General features: G+C 40.6%; 1 protein-coding gene across 2 annotated transcripts in view; it reads right to left on the reverse strand.

The window, feature by feature from the left end:
- The window catches only part of IPO9 (importin 9), a 49743-nt gene that overhangs the window by 32821 nt on the left and 2371 nt on the right, over nucleotides 1–14551 (reverse strand). Inside the window, exon 1 of one of the 2 annotated variants that reach the window (XM_063613258.1) lies at nucleotides 10949–11055. The exons of the other annotated variant lie outside the window; for it this stretch is intronic. The gene's annotated coding sequence lies outside the window, so the exon portion shown is untranslated. Of the gene's footprint in view, nucleotides 1–10948; nucleotides 11056–14551 lie in introns of those variants that run through there. 2 annotated transcript variants of the gene reach the window in all.

Raw genomic sequence — 14551 nt, forward strand, 5'->3', positions numbered from 1 at the left:
TCTCCCAAGTACAGATGCACGCCACTGTGCCTGGCTCCAAATTAAAACTTAGATCTAATATATACTTGCAAAGGAGTCAACTGTCAAATATTTGTTTGTGAAAAGAGGAGGAAGAATGTAAAACCAACAGTGCATCATAATTTTTACATCTCACATTGTAGGGCTGTGCTATCCAATGCAGTAGCCATTAGTCACAATGGCTACTAAGTACCTGTAATGTGGCTGGTGAGACTTGAGATGCCTATAAATGTAATACTCACTAGATTTCAAACAGTGTGAAAAAAAGAGGAAAATATCTTTTTATATTGATCAAATGTTGCAATAATACTTTGTCTATATCAGGTTAAATGAATATAGAGTTAAAATTTAATTTTATGTTTCTTTTTGCCTTTTTAATGTAGCCACTAGAAAATTTAAAATTTCACACATGACTCATACTATATTTCTGTTAGACAGCACTATGCTAAAGAATGAACAGCAGTTTTCCAGACTTGCTTACTATTGGTAGATACATAGGTCACAGTAGGCTCATCACTCCCATTTGGAGGGAGCTACGGATTGGTGTGATTAAGAGAACAGGCTGTTTAGGTTCAAATCCTGAAGCCACCATGCCTGTCCTTAGGTAAGTTTACTTTCTAAACCTCAGCTTCCTCACCCACAAAATAAGAATATTGGTATCGGGGCCGGGCAAGGTGGCTCACACCTGCAATCCCAGCACTTTGGGAGGTGGGGGCGGGCGGATCACCTGAGGTCAGGAGTTCGAGTCCAGCCTGACCAACATGGAGAAATCCTGTCTCTACTAAAAATACAAAATTAGCTGGGTATGGTGGCACATGCCTGTAATCTCAGCTACTCGAGAGGCTGAGGCAGGAGAATTAATTGAACCCAGGAGGCAGAGGTTGCGATGAGCTGAGATTGCGCCATTGCACTCCAGCCTGGGCAACAAGAGGGAAACTCTGTCCCCCCGCCAAAAAAAAAAAAAAAAAATACTGGTATCAATATATCAAGCAGTCCTTTTAAGACTGAATAATATAACATATGTAAAATGCTTTGCACAATATCTACCATACTGGTAAAAACTTGAAGACAAAAATAAGTTATTTTGCTATTATTTTTTATTGTCTATCATGAATACACAGCTTGGCTTTCCCATCTATTTAAGTAAAGTTACTCTTCATGTAAAGTTCCACCTTAACTGGATTCTACTGAAATAGCCATCCAAAGAGCATTTATACAATAGAAAAGCTTAATACCAAGAAAGAGTTGTTACATGCAATGTTTCAGGTTCAGGGCTTATCCAAGTAACCAGGTTAAAAACTGCTGAAAATGATCTATGTCCATATTTTACAAAATAATTTTTAAAGACTTACAGAAAAGCTGAACAGTACAGAGAGTTCATGGATATCATTCATCCATTTTCCTCTTACATAACCATGGTTCAGTGATCAAAAATCAGGAAATTAACATGGGTACAATACTATTAACTAAACTAGACTTGATAAGAACTTCACCAGTGTTTTTCCTTATTGTCCTTTTTCCTTCAGGATCCCACATTGTATCTGGTTGCCATGTCTCCTTAGTTTCTTCTGAAGTGTGACAGGTCTTCATTCTTGTCTTTTGTAACCAGAAGGCTTTTGGTGAATATCAATCAGTTATTTTGTAGAACGTGTCTGAATTTGGGTTTGACTAAAGTTTCCTCATGTTTTAGACTGAGGTTATACATTTTTGGCAAGAATACCAGAAAGTGATGCTGTGTCCTTCTCAGTATATCATATTAGGGAGTACATAATGTTGATAATTTTATTACTGGTTATGGTAACCTTGATCACATGGCAAGGTCTGCTGGGTTTCTCTACTTAACGGTACTGTTTTTCCCTTTGTAATTGATCCAAATCTTGGGAGAAATATTTTGACATTTTGCTATTATCCTGTTTCTTTTCAAAGTCTCACCCACTGATTTTAGCATCCATCTGTGGGTGTTACCTGCCTAATGGTGATTTTGCATTTCTTTTATTCTCTTCACTTTATTAATTGGAATTCTTTTATAAGGAGGAAGTACTGTCCCTTATCCTTTATTTATTACAATATTATAAAAGATATATTTTGGTTTTCATCCATGATTCCTGGTTCTCAGCTCCTGTAAGCCTTATTCTTTCCTAAGTGACTAGAGTAATAAGAATATCTTTTTTTTTTTTTTTTTGAGACAGAGTCTCGCTCTGTCACCCAGACTAGAGTGCAGTGGCGCTATCTTAGCTCACTGTAACCTCTGCCTCCTGGGTTCAAGCGATTCTTGTGCCTCAGCCTCCGGAATAGCTGGAATTGCAGGAGTGTACCACCACGCCCAGCTAATTTTTGTATTTTTCGTAGAGACTGGGTTTTGCCATGTTGGCCAGGCTGGTCTTGAACTCTTGACCTCAAGTCTGTCTGCTGCAGCCTCCCAAAGTGCTGGGATTACAGGCGTGGGCCACCACACCCGACCAAGAATATCTTTTCTTAAAAAGTATTTGGCTTTTGTCCTTGGTTCCTGAAGTAGCTCCTGAAGGATAAAGGTGAAAGACAGTCTTTTCTTACTCACAAGATACTTTTTTCTGTCTTTTTTCCCGCACATCACCTCAACTTTCCTTTTCTTTTTTTCCCCCCCATTCCCCTACCTGATGCAATGGTCTTAGGACCAGGGCTGCAACTATATGTGCTGGAAGCAGGAATGATTCCTAAGCAAGAAATTGTAACTACGTATTGTAACTTAGGTCAGAATTCCTAATGGACTTATGGGAATGGGTTGTGCCTTCACCCCATCCAGCAAAATTGGGGCTAACAGTTAATACAGCTATATTGCCTGACAGTAAAAATAGCTCACTAGTTCTGCACCTCTGTAACCTAACCCTATCTGAATGGGGTGCACCGGGGAAGAGGTACTTGCTAGACTAGTATTGTTGCCTGCAATCTAGACCATCACAGTGGCTGATTGTAATGCCCCTTCCAAAGGCGGAAAAGTTTGGGTACTTATTAAGAGAGAAGAAACAGTAGCTCAGAGGAAAGAAATGAATAAGTGGATTATGAACTGAGAGGATTCCAATATCACATTAACACCTCAAAATACGCTCAGAGCAAGAGATGACATTGCTTCTTAGCTCAACTATATCAAACGCATGAAATGGTAAAGTTCTGTGTTTGCTGAGACTACTTCTGCTTTTGCGACCTCACAAGAATGAAAGGAAGCCTGCCAATCTGAGCAGCCTCACCCTGGGAGACATTCATACAATATGATGAACTAGACTATTAATTATTGAATGGGATTCTAGTAATGTGGCAGTATCTTCTGAGTTGGACATCCTTTTGACATAAGGGATCAGGGTTCGAAGACCCAAGGGCGGACTGTGATATTGTGACATATGTATTTGGTCTTCAACTTCATTTCCTGGCAAACAGCTCCTAAAATCCTCAGAAACTCCGAAGTGGTGTCTTTTTGTATGCTAATAAACTGACTTGGTAGCTGGCAGCTCCTAGGTAGCTTCAGGATGGGTGCTGGTCACTGGAAATATCTAGGCAGGCTTAGAGGGTTGCGACTTTCATCCCCCCCACCCCACCCTCTGACAGGATAGAGGGGCTGAAGATTAAGTTGATCATCAATGGTCAGTGGTTCAATCAATCATGGTAGGGTAATGAAACCTCCATAAAAATGCCGAAGAACACACTCCTGCATTCCAGACCCTTCCAGACCTCATCCTATGTATCTCTTCACCTGGCTGTTTATTTGTATCGTTTAGAATATCCTTTGTAGAAAAATCTGTAAAAGCATTTCCCTGAGTTCTGTGAGCTGCTCTAGCAAATTAATCAAACTCAAAGAGGGGAGTCCTGGGAATCCCAACTTGAAGCTGGTCTGTTAGAAGTTCCAGAGGCCTAGACTTGCAACTGGTATCCGAGTGGGTGGGGGCAGTTTTGGGGACTGAGCTTTCAATCTGTAGGATCTGATGCTATCTCCAGGTAGACAGGTTGGAATTGAATTGGAGGACACCCAGCTGGTGTCCACTACAGAACTGACTGCTTGTTTGCTGGTGGGGAGAAATCTCCACATATTTTTGAGATCATAGAAGTCTTCTGTGTTGACTGTTGTAGTGTGAGTGCAGAGGAAAAATGGTTTGTTTTTCCTAATATTAATTTATACCTATATGAACTCCTAAGTCTTTATTTTATTCTATGAGTTTTAACTCAATACTATCTTATTTCTTTTGTTGCTCAAATTGTTCCAGCTTTGGCCACTGGAACTCCTTCCAATTAACTCCTGTGTACTTCTATACGTCCCCATCCTTTATCAAGCACTTCCTTATTTTTTTATACACAAGATATTCTATACTTATCTTGTATTTTCTCTGTCCAAGCCAAGATATCAACTTCTCCTCCAAGGAACCCTGCTGCCTTTTAGTGGAGAATTATATTTAGAAATCAAGATGTGAACACTAGGTATGTTCATTGCTACAGGAGTATCACTATTCCCAGGCGTTCTCAGAGAACAGAGCTAGGAAGTACGGTATACCTAACCATCTAGCCATCCATCCATTTATCATACTGACTGATAGCCCAGATGCCAATCCAAACCTCAAGGTTCATTCTACTCTTCCCTTATTTGTAACTTCTTTCTCCAACAGTGATACACTTGGCTCTCATCATCTACACTTATTTTTTCAATCTTAAAATATAAAGCAATTACAGAAGTATTAATCCATACCTTTGTGAAAAACACACCTATTAACTGAAGTACAATTTTGGTGTATAGTTTTTTTAACTGTAACCTACATGATGCAGTCAAATACTATTTTACTATTTGTAAATATTATTTTACAAAGTTACTTAAGTTAGTTCTTCCTCTCACCTAAAAAGTTACGTTATTCATTTGTAAAACATTTAGGTTCATTTGTTACTACTTCTGCCCCATTTTTAGTGCCTCCCTATTGTTTGATTTTAATTTTAATTATTTATTTATTTTTGGTATGTGAAACATTACCATGATTCTCAGAGTCAAAGCTATACAAAAAGGAATATTCCAAGAAGTGTCACTTCTTCCTCATCCCTATTACCTTGTTTTCATTACCCACTTCTTTACAACCCTTCCCCACCCACTCCATGCAGGCAGGTAACCAAAATCAGTTTCTGATTTTCTTTCCCGTATTTCTTTTACACAAATGAGCAGACACATTTTTTAAAATATTCCCTCCTTGTTTACATGAAAAAGAGTATATTATAGACACTCTTTTGCACTTTGCTTTTTTTTCAGCTAACATTATATCTTGGGATTTCCAAATCAGTTCACAGAGATTCCTGAAGTTCTTCTCTACAGCTGCATAATATACGTAGATATACCATACGTTATTCATGTGCTCTCCTCTGTATGGACAGTTAGTTTTTTTTCTAATATTTTGTTTTTATAAACAATGCTGCAGTGAATAATATTGTGAATATGTATTTTTGAAATGTTGAAGATGTCTTCAGCATAGATTTTCAGAAGTGGGATTGTGGGTCAAGAGGTAAGTGCATTTGTGGAGCTACTGGGTGTGATCAAATTTTCCTTCAGAAGGATTGCACCAGTTTGTACTCCTACCAGCAATACACAGGAGCATCTTTCCAGTCTTGCCAACAGAATGTGTTATCATATTTAAAATTTTTGGCCAGGTGTGGTGGCTCACACCTGCAATCCCAGCACTTTGGGAGGCTAAGGCAAGCAGATCACTTGAGCCCAGGAATTCAAGGCCAGCTTGGGCAACATGGTGAAACACCAAAATAGCTGGGCACAGTGACTCATGCCTGTAGCCTTGGCTACTTGGGAGGCTGAGGTGGGAGGGTCACCTGAGCCCGGGAGGTTGAGGCTATAGTGAGGAGGGACTGTGCCACTGCACTCCAGCCTGGGCGACAGAGTGACACCCTGTCTCAAAAGTAAATAAAATATTTTTTTTGTCAGCCTGACAGGTGAGAAATGGTTAATTCAATGTTGTTTTGGATTATATTTCTCTAACCACAAGTGAGTTTAAACACTTTTTGTATGTCTGAGTGTTGTTTTGGTCCTTTGTTCCTCAATTTTTAAGAATTCTTCATATATTAAAGGTATTATCCTTTTGTCTGTAGTATACATGGTGGGGAAAAAAATTTCTCCCAGTTTGTCAGCTGTCTCTTGATTTTTTATGTGGTGTTTTTCCCATGTAAATTGTAAAAAAATTTTATGTAGTCAAATTTATCAATAAAATATTTTCTTTTATTGCCTCTGGATCTCGAGTCATAGTTAGAATCCCTTTCCCTATGTCAAGTTTAAAGATAAAATCACCCATATTTTCCTCTAGTACTTGTATGATTTAATTTTTTCTATTTAGACTCCTAATAATTTTAGAGTTTATTTTTAAAAAATCTAGTGTGAGATATGGGTCTAATTCCAAATGGCTACACAGTCATAGCAGCATCTTTTTTTTTTTTTTTTTTTTTGAGACAGAGTCTCGCTCTGTCGCCCGGGCTGGAGTGCAGTGTCGCCATCTCGGATCACTGCAAGCTCTGCCTCCCAGGTTCCTGCCATTCTCCTGCCTCAGCCTCCCGAGTAGTTGGGACTACAGGCACCAGCCTGGGCAACATGGTGAAACCCCGTCTCTACCAAAAATACAAAAATTAGCTGGGCGTGGTGGTGCGTGACTGAAGTCCCAGCTACTTGGGAGGCTGAGGCACGAGAATCACTTGGGCCTGGTAGGCAGACGTTGCAGTGAGCTGAGACTGAGCCACTGCACTCCAGCCTGGGTGACACAGCAAAATCTTGTCTCAAAAAGTTTCCTCTAGGCCAGGTGCAGTGGCTCATGCCTGTAATCCCAACACTTTGGGAGGACAAGGCAGGTGGATCACCTGAGGTCAGGAGTTCGAGACCAGCTTGGCCAACATGGTGAAACCCCATCTCTACTAAAAATACAAAAATTAGCCAGGCATGGTGGCGGGTGCCTGTAGTCCCAGCTACTTGGGAGGCTGAGGCAGGAGAATTGCTTGAATCCAGGAGGCAGAGGTTGCAGTGAGCCAAGATCATGCCACTGCACTCCAGCCTGGGTGACACAGCAAGGCTCCATCTCAAAAAAAAAAAAAAAAAAAAAAAGTTTCCTCTAATAGGTTCTTACACATTTCCTAAGCATTTACTTTTTTGTTGATACTGTAAATTGGTTTTGGTTTTTAAAAAACCATTACGTCCTCTAACCTTTTATGGTTTGTGTATGTGAAAGCTATTGATTTTTATATTTTATATCCTGTTTTACTGAATTCTTAGATTCTTCATTCTTATTATGCCTTTAAGCTGCAGTTTTTGATCCACTCCTATGGCACCTATCGTTTCACTCAGGAAAGTGGATTTTTTTTTTTTTTTTGGCATGACCACCACAGAAGAAGCCACATTCTTTCTGAGTTATTAAATGATTAAATCACAAGCAAACACTTGAAACTTGCACAATCCCCCTACAGATACTGCAATCCATTCTAATTTTTAGGATTAATTTGGTTAGTACAGACTCTGGTTAAATCTATAAAACCCATTTGTAGCAAGAGAAGAAACAACAGGTATCTACAACCCGAAGATATGGGAGTCAACTATCAGAACTGATTCCAAAACACAGATGAGTCAGATAATTCAGGAACATCTCTTGGATAGCAATGTTCAAGTTCAATGGAAAAAAGCACTCTAAAATGCACATGTGAAATCCATTTAAAGGAGAAAGACAACTAGTAAGGGCATCCACAATTCCTTTGAGTTCAGATACTTAGTGTGATAATGGATGCTAACTTCATGGCCTCAAGTCTGCTTAGAATGTCACTGTCCACCCAGGATTGGCCTCCTTGGACATGGTGAACCAATTCTGGTGTGCCTTATGTAACTTCCTTCACAATAATGTACAAGCACATTCACAAATTATCTGGGACATACAGCATTTTCTTTTTTTTTTTTTTTTGAGACAGAGTTGCACTCTTGTTGCCCAGACTGGAGTGCAATGGCGCAATCTCAGCTCACCGCAACCTCCACCTCCTGGGTTCAAGCGATCCTCCTGCCTCAGCCTCCTGAGTAGCTGGGATTACAGGCATGTGCCACCACACCCAGCTAATTTTGTAGTTTTAGTAGAAATGGGGTTTCTCCATATTGGTCAGGCTGGTCTCGAACTCTCAACCTCAGGTGATCCGCCCACCTCAGCCTCCCAAAGTGCTGGTATTACAGGCATGAGCCACCGTGCCTGGCCTAGTATTTTCTTTTAAGGCACTATTTAAATAATTTTTCCATAGGTCATTATGATTTGGACTTTTAATGTTCCTAGCAAGAGCATAATTTTTGGATCATTACTACAGGGACAAACTAAAACAAGATCAAAATTAAGAAATTCTTCAATATACAGTGTGAAAAGATACTGAGGAATGAGACTTTTTGAGAAGGGTTTGAAACTTAAGACTTTAAGCTTAAACAAATCTGAACAACTGTCCTTCCAATGAAAGCACTGATATTCATATAGCTGTAGGGTAATACTGAAGCTCACAGCTCACAAAAGGGAAAAAGGACCACATATTTTCCATCAGTTCACTCTGGCACTGATCACAGGAGTCATTAGAGCATGAAGACCAGGCAAACTTTACACATAGGTCCTGTCACAGTTTAGGGGTCCTTTCTCAACAACTGGAGAATTCCAAGTCTTTTCTCTTCAGAGAAGAGCTTAGCATGAATATATTTTTTCCATATCCTTGCCAGAAGGATGCACTCCAGTGATGATCACAGTAGCTAGAAGCTCTTCACTCTAATACACTAATAAGGTAATCATGTCTGGTAACCTATCAATGATCATATACAAAATTCCACTAACCACCTTGCTTCACACATCACTGAGACTGGAAGGGATGGTGAGAATAAGAGATCATCAGAAGATTAAGACCCATGTAGGGGCCAAAAACCCAAGGTAACCAAGGGATCTGTACCTACAACAAGTATTTTAAGATGGACTCCTTCTAAAAGCTAATTTCTTTCACGCACGAAAGAAGCAGCATTAAAGTTCAAGTAACATATATTTGCTCAAAAGCAGATACATAATGGCAAAGAAAATCTTCAAATAACATCATCATTGTTAACTAAAGACAAAATAAAATAGATGAACAGATTTTCTTCTCTACAGACCCCTAGAGTTTCAAAAATTATGACCACATGTCCAACATGACCACATGTTTCAAAGCCTCAAAAATTCAAAGACAAAGAGCTTATTTGCGTTAGGTTATACGAGGATGAAAGACGGAAAATAAAAAATTCTTTTACTTAACCCAATTTATTCTGTCTAGACCACATACCTACTAGAAATACAAGGATATCACTCACTATTTAAGAGTGTCATACCCATAATACTTTAGTTTACTTAAAAGCTATATAAATAATTGTTTCCAAGGAGTATGATGTTGATGGTAAACTCTGTGCTATAAAACTGATGCAAAATTAGCTGGGCGTGGTGATGTGCACCTGTAGTCCCAGCTACTAAGGAGGCTAACATGGAAGGATCACTTGAGCCCAGGAGTTTGAGGCTGCAGTGAGCTATGATCACACCACTGCACTCCAGCCTGGATGACAGAGCAAGACCTTGTCTCAATTAAAAAACAAACTAATGCAAAGAAGGGAAAGCCAGAAAATAATCCTAAAGCTCTTTGCCTTATTTTAAATCTGATCAACACATTTGCTCCTATCCATTGGTTTCTGTTAAGTAGTAAAACCCTATTTACAGATTTTTCACTTAACAGAGATACAATATTTTTTGAAATACAACTAAGTATATCTGTTTAAAAAAAGTACGTGTGTGTGTGTGTTGGGGGACTTCTGGTTTTACTGATTGGTATTTTTTTTTGAGATGGAGTCTTGCTCTGTCACCCAGGCTGGAGGGCTGCAGTGCAGTGGTGAGATCTTGGCTCACTGCAAGCTCCGCCTCCCGGGTTCAGGCCATTTTCCTACCTCAGCCTCCAGAATAGCTGGGACTACAGACGCCCGCCACCACGCCCGGCTAATTTTTTTGTATTTTTAGTAGAGATGGGGTTTCACCACATTAGCCAGGACAGTCTTGATCTCCTGACCTTGTGATCCACCTGCCTTGGCCTCCCAAAGTGCTGGGATTACAGGTGTGAGCCACACCATGCCCGGCCTGGTGTCTTTAAAAATATGAGGAAGAATAGCCTAATAACTTACTCTGGGATGATGAAGGCAGGGAAAATATAAGAAACACAGACATACATATCCACTTTATTTTGTTTTGCTTGGAAACGACTGTTTAAGATTAAACTAAGATTCAATCTATGAAGTTGAGCCAAAGGGCAACACTGCCTCAATCTATGAAGTTGAGCCAAAGGGCAACACTGCCAAGAGGGCTATATGAAGTTGTTTTCTAAAGCTATTTTTGTTAGGAAATTTAATTTCTCTAGTTCCCTTTCCCATGGTGAAATAAGGACAGTTCATTCTGTTAATCTGGGTTTTCACCCTGACTCTAGATTCTCCTTAATTATACCTTTATTCCTATCCAATATGGCATCGTTTGACTTCCTAAGAAATCCTCTGCCCTCTTTCATTCTCTAGTCTCATTCTCTTTTAGTCTTTTGCTTCCCTCTCGTTATCCTTGCTCCCCTTTCTCTCTTATCACCCCATATGGCAAAAACATTATCTATCTAAAACTTGGTTTAGAAGGGAAAATCCAAAGGAGAGCATGGAGGATAAAGGATCACTTAAGAAATACATGCTATTGGTCTGAAGGGTCTCCTAGAGAGACAAGACTTGGCAGTACTTTCACAGTCAACTAATAAGAATTGTGAACAGGGATTGTTGGAGAAGGATGGGGTTTTGAGTAGACCTCCGGACAAGCCCCCTATTTCTCATGGGAGTTGGTAAGCACCACAAAACCACAGCTGAAAGGAAAAAGAAAACTCCACCACTGGCCTTTTTCCGAGCGTGGCCGCCTTCCGCTCGGCTCAGTGCCCGCCACATGCCCAGGAGTGCGTCTGGATCCTTGAGGGGCGCCCTTCGCAGGTGGACAGTGCTTACGCTATACTGCAAAAGAGCCAGAAAAGTGCCCATGAGAACCAGAAAGCAAACTTCCAGCCAGCAGGATCATCTCTCTAGGCATCTAAGATGGGGAAATCAATACAGGTATCTAGGCAGCATCTGAATGCCAGGAAAGGTGAGGGAGAGATAATTTCCCCCCCTCCCCTGTTCAACATAATGGTGGTAGAAGGGAAGAAAATGTATTCTCTGCGACTTATCTACTGGGAACTAGACAAGGCCAAATGATAGGGGAAATGTTGTCATTTGTAATAGGCAAAAAAGAAATAAGTAAAGAAGAAAATGTCCTAGGGTCTAAATCTAGTTATGTAAGAAAGTCTGTGCATGCTGGCACGAAGAATTAACGCTTCTGAATGAAAGCAACCCATTCCACCACCTGGATAATGCCATTCTTAGAGGAAAAGTAGAGAAAGAAGTAGAAAAAGAGGGAAAGAACTTCATTTTAGGATATAAAAAAATAAAGCACGAATACACCAAAAATAAAAGGCTGACATTCTCAAAAGATGGTAATTCTCATGATCTCACCGTAAGTTAGACAAAAACAAAAGAAAAAGAGTTGATAAAGCTGAGTACAGAATATGAAACTTTGACGTTAAGAGATCTTCGGGTAGCTCATAATCTCTCCAGTCTTTTTAACTACTATGTTCGTAAACTGCTTAATATGAACCTGCCTATTAAACAAAACAGAATTAGAAAGCATGCTTTAGACTCTTAGCAGTGGAACAAAAAAAAAAAAAAAAAAAAAAAAAAAGAAAGAAAAAAGTCTCTAATGAATAAAAAAAACTTAAAAAAAAACTTTTTTTACCCTATTTAGGTAGAAGTAAATTTCCTACAAACCTGATCAAACTCAAAATCTCAATCCTCCTAAGAAAAATGAGAGGGGCCAGGTGTGGTTGTTCATGCCTATAATCTCAGCACTTTAGGAGGATCACTTGAGGGCGGGAGTTCAAGACCAGCCTGGTCAACACAGCAAGACCCCATCTCCAGAAAAAAACTAAAAAAATCAGCCAAGTAAGGGCATGTGCTTGTAGTCACAGCCACTTGGGAGGCTGAGGTTGGGAGGACTGCGTAAGCCCAGGAGTTAGAAGCTGCAGTAAGCTATGATCACACCACTGCACTCTAGCCTGGGTGACAGAGCAAAATTCTGTATCTTAAAAAAAAGAAAGAAAAATGAAAGGTTAACAATTATCTGCAGAATACTGTATACCATAATAACTTCCAAACCTTCAAATGTTCTTCTCAATTCAGGATGGGAGTGCTATCTGATGAAGGTGGTTACTGGCATCATCTCCTTATCTAATTAGCCCTGTTAAATAGACTTTAAATATTCAGAGAGGTTTGCTGGTTTTCTTCCAGATTCCAAGTGACTAGCGAAAATAGCAAGCACAGGGGCTCAAGAAAATCATTCCAGCCGGGCACAGTGGCTCACGCCTGTAATCCTAGCACTTTGGGATGGCAAGGTGGGTGGATCACCTGAGGTCAGGAGTTCGAGACCAGCCTGGCTAACATGGTGAAACTCCATCTCTACTAAAAATACAAAAATTAGCCTGGCGTGTTGGTACGCGCCTGTAATCCCAGCTACTTGGGAGGCTTAGGCAGGAGAATCACTTGAATCTAGGAGGCGGATGTTGCAGTGAGCCGAGATCATGCCAATGCACTCCAGCCTGGGTGACAGAGCGAGACTCCGTCTCAAAAAATAAAATAAAATAACAATAAATCATCCCAGGACACCAGGTTGATGAAGTAACCTATCTTATCCTTTTCAGATCGACACGCTACATGAATCAAGTGGATCTCTCACATACACACACTTCCTTGGCTTAAGAGAACAGGTGCCCATTCTGGAAAATGTGATAATTAATTATAGGAAATTTATTTATTTATCAGAAAATATCAGCTGGTATGCTAAATGATCAGGACTACTCTAGGCTCCAGCAACCTTTATTTTCTAAGATAACTGCTTCTTAAAATCTCATCTATAGTACAATTTGGTCACAGCATGTCAACTTCTCTTGCCTGTCCTTTTAACAGGGAGTTGACAATTGACCTGTGTCCTTTCCCCACAAATTAGATATTCTTCCATTTAATTTTCAAGACTAGGGATCATCACCTGGTAGCCAAGGAAGGTAACAAATCTTTTTGGCAAAGGGAACAGACCAGTTAATCTTAAAGACCATGTGGGATCAGCTCCTATGTGATGGACTAATAAACAGCTCACAAAGACAGTGTGGTTATTTGAGAGGACAGAGGGAGGACTAGATCTGGTTGTCACCCGATCCTGGGCCCCATGGAACCAAAAAATGATCAAAAGATTACCAGAACACAAATAATAATAGACACCAAATCCCAGATTTCTCATTAACTTCAAGTTTTAAGAGTGTTTCCGGCCTGGCCGGTTGGCTCATGCCTGTAATCTCAGCATTTTGGGAGGCCAAGGTGGGCAGACTGCTTGAGCTCAGGAGTTCAAGATCAGCCTGGGCAACATGGCTAAACCCCGCCTCTACTAAAAATACAAAAATTAGCCAGGCATGGTGGTGCATGCCTGTCATCCCAGCTACTTGGGAGGCTGAGGCACGAGAACCGCTTGAACCTGGGAGGTGGAGGTTGCAGTGAGCCGAGATCATGCCACCGCACTCCAGCCTGGGCCCTGGATCACAGAGTGAGACACTGTCTCAAAAAAAAAAAAAAAAAAGTGTTTCCTAGAACCAGAAAACAAGGTTCCTTCTACTAGGATAAAACAAAAATGTGGGCTGGGTGCAGTGGCTCACGGCTGTAATCCCAGCACTTTGGGAGGCCGAGGTGGGTGGATCACCTGAGGTCAGGAGTTCGAGACAACCTGGCCAACATGGTGAAACCTCGTCTCTACTAAAAATACAAAAATTAGCCAGGCATGGTGGCAGGTGCCTGTAATCCCAGCTACTCGGGAGGCTGAGACAGGAGAATCGCTTGAACCCAGGAGGCGGAGGTTGCAGTGAGCCGAGATCACACCACTGCACTCCAGCCTGGGCGACAGACTGAGACTCTGTCTCAAAACAACAACAACAACAACAAAACCAAAAAACACTAAAATGTGAAGCAACACCAAAGAAGTGGAAAGTAGTTTGCAAGAATGGCTCATCTTGCTCTGTAGGGCATTCTAATAGGAGGAACAATGTCCTGCCAGTTTCATCAGGCCAGATAGTTGGCTAAATCCCGGCTGGAAAGCTGGGTGCTATGTTTTCATGTAAAGAAGGGTTGAGGCTGGTAAAGAAGAAGCTACTATATTGCACCACGTTCAGAAAACATCTGAGAGGTTCAGACAGAGTATAAGGTGGGAGGTACTCTGAACCCAATGTCAAAGATAACTTGTTAAAGGCCACAAGAGGAAGAAAGCAGACCGCATCTGAGGGAATGGACCACCATTTTCCACCTAAAAACAGGTACAGAAGGGGGTAAATCTCTATAGTTTTTTTGATAAACATAAGGAGCTAGACTACTTAA

This window comes from Symphalangus syndactylus, chromosome 19 (genome assembly GCF_028878055.3).
Source record: "Symphalangus syndactylus isolate Jambi chromosome 19, NHGRI_mSymSyn1-v2.1_pri, whole genome shotgun sequence".
Classification (NCBI taxonomy): domain Eukaryota; kingdom Metazoa; phylum Chordata; class Mammalia; order Primates; family Hylobatidae; genus Symphalangus; species Symphalangus syndactylus.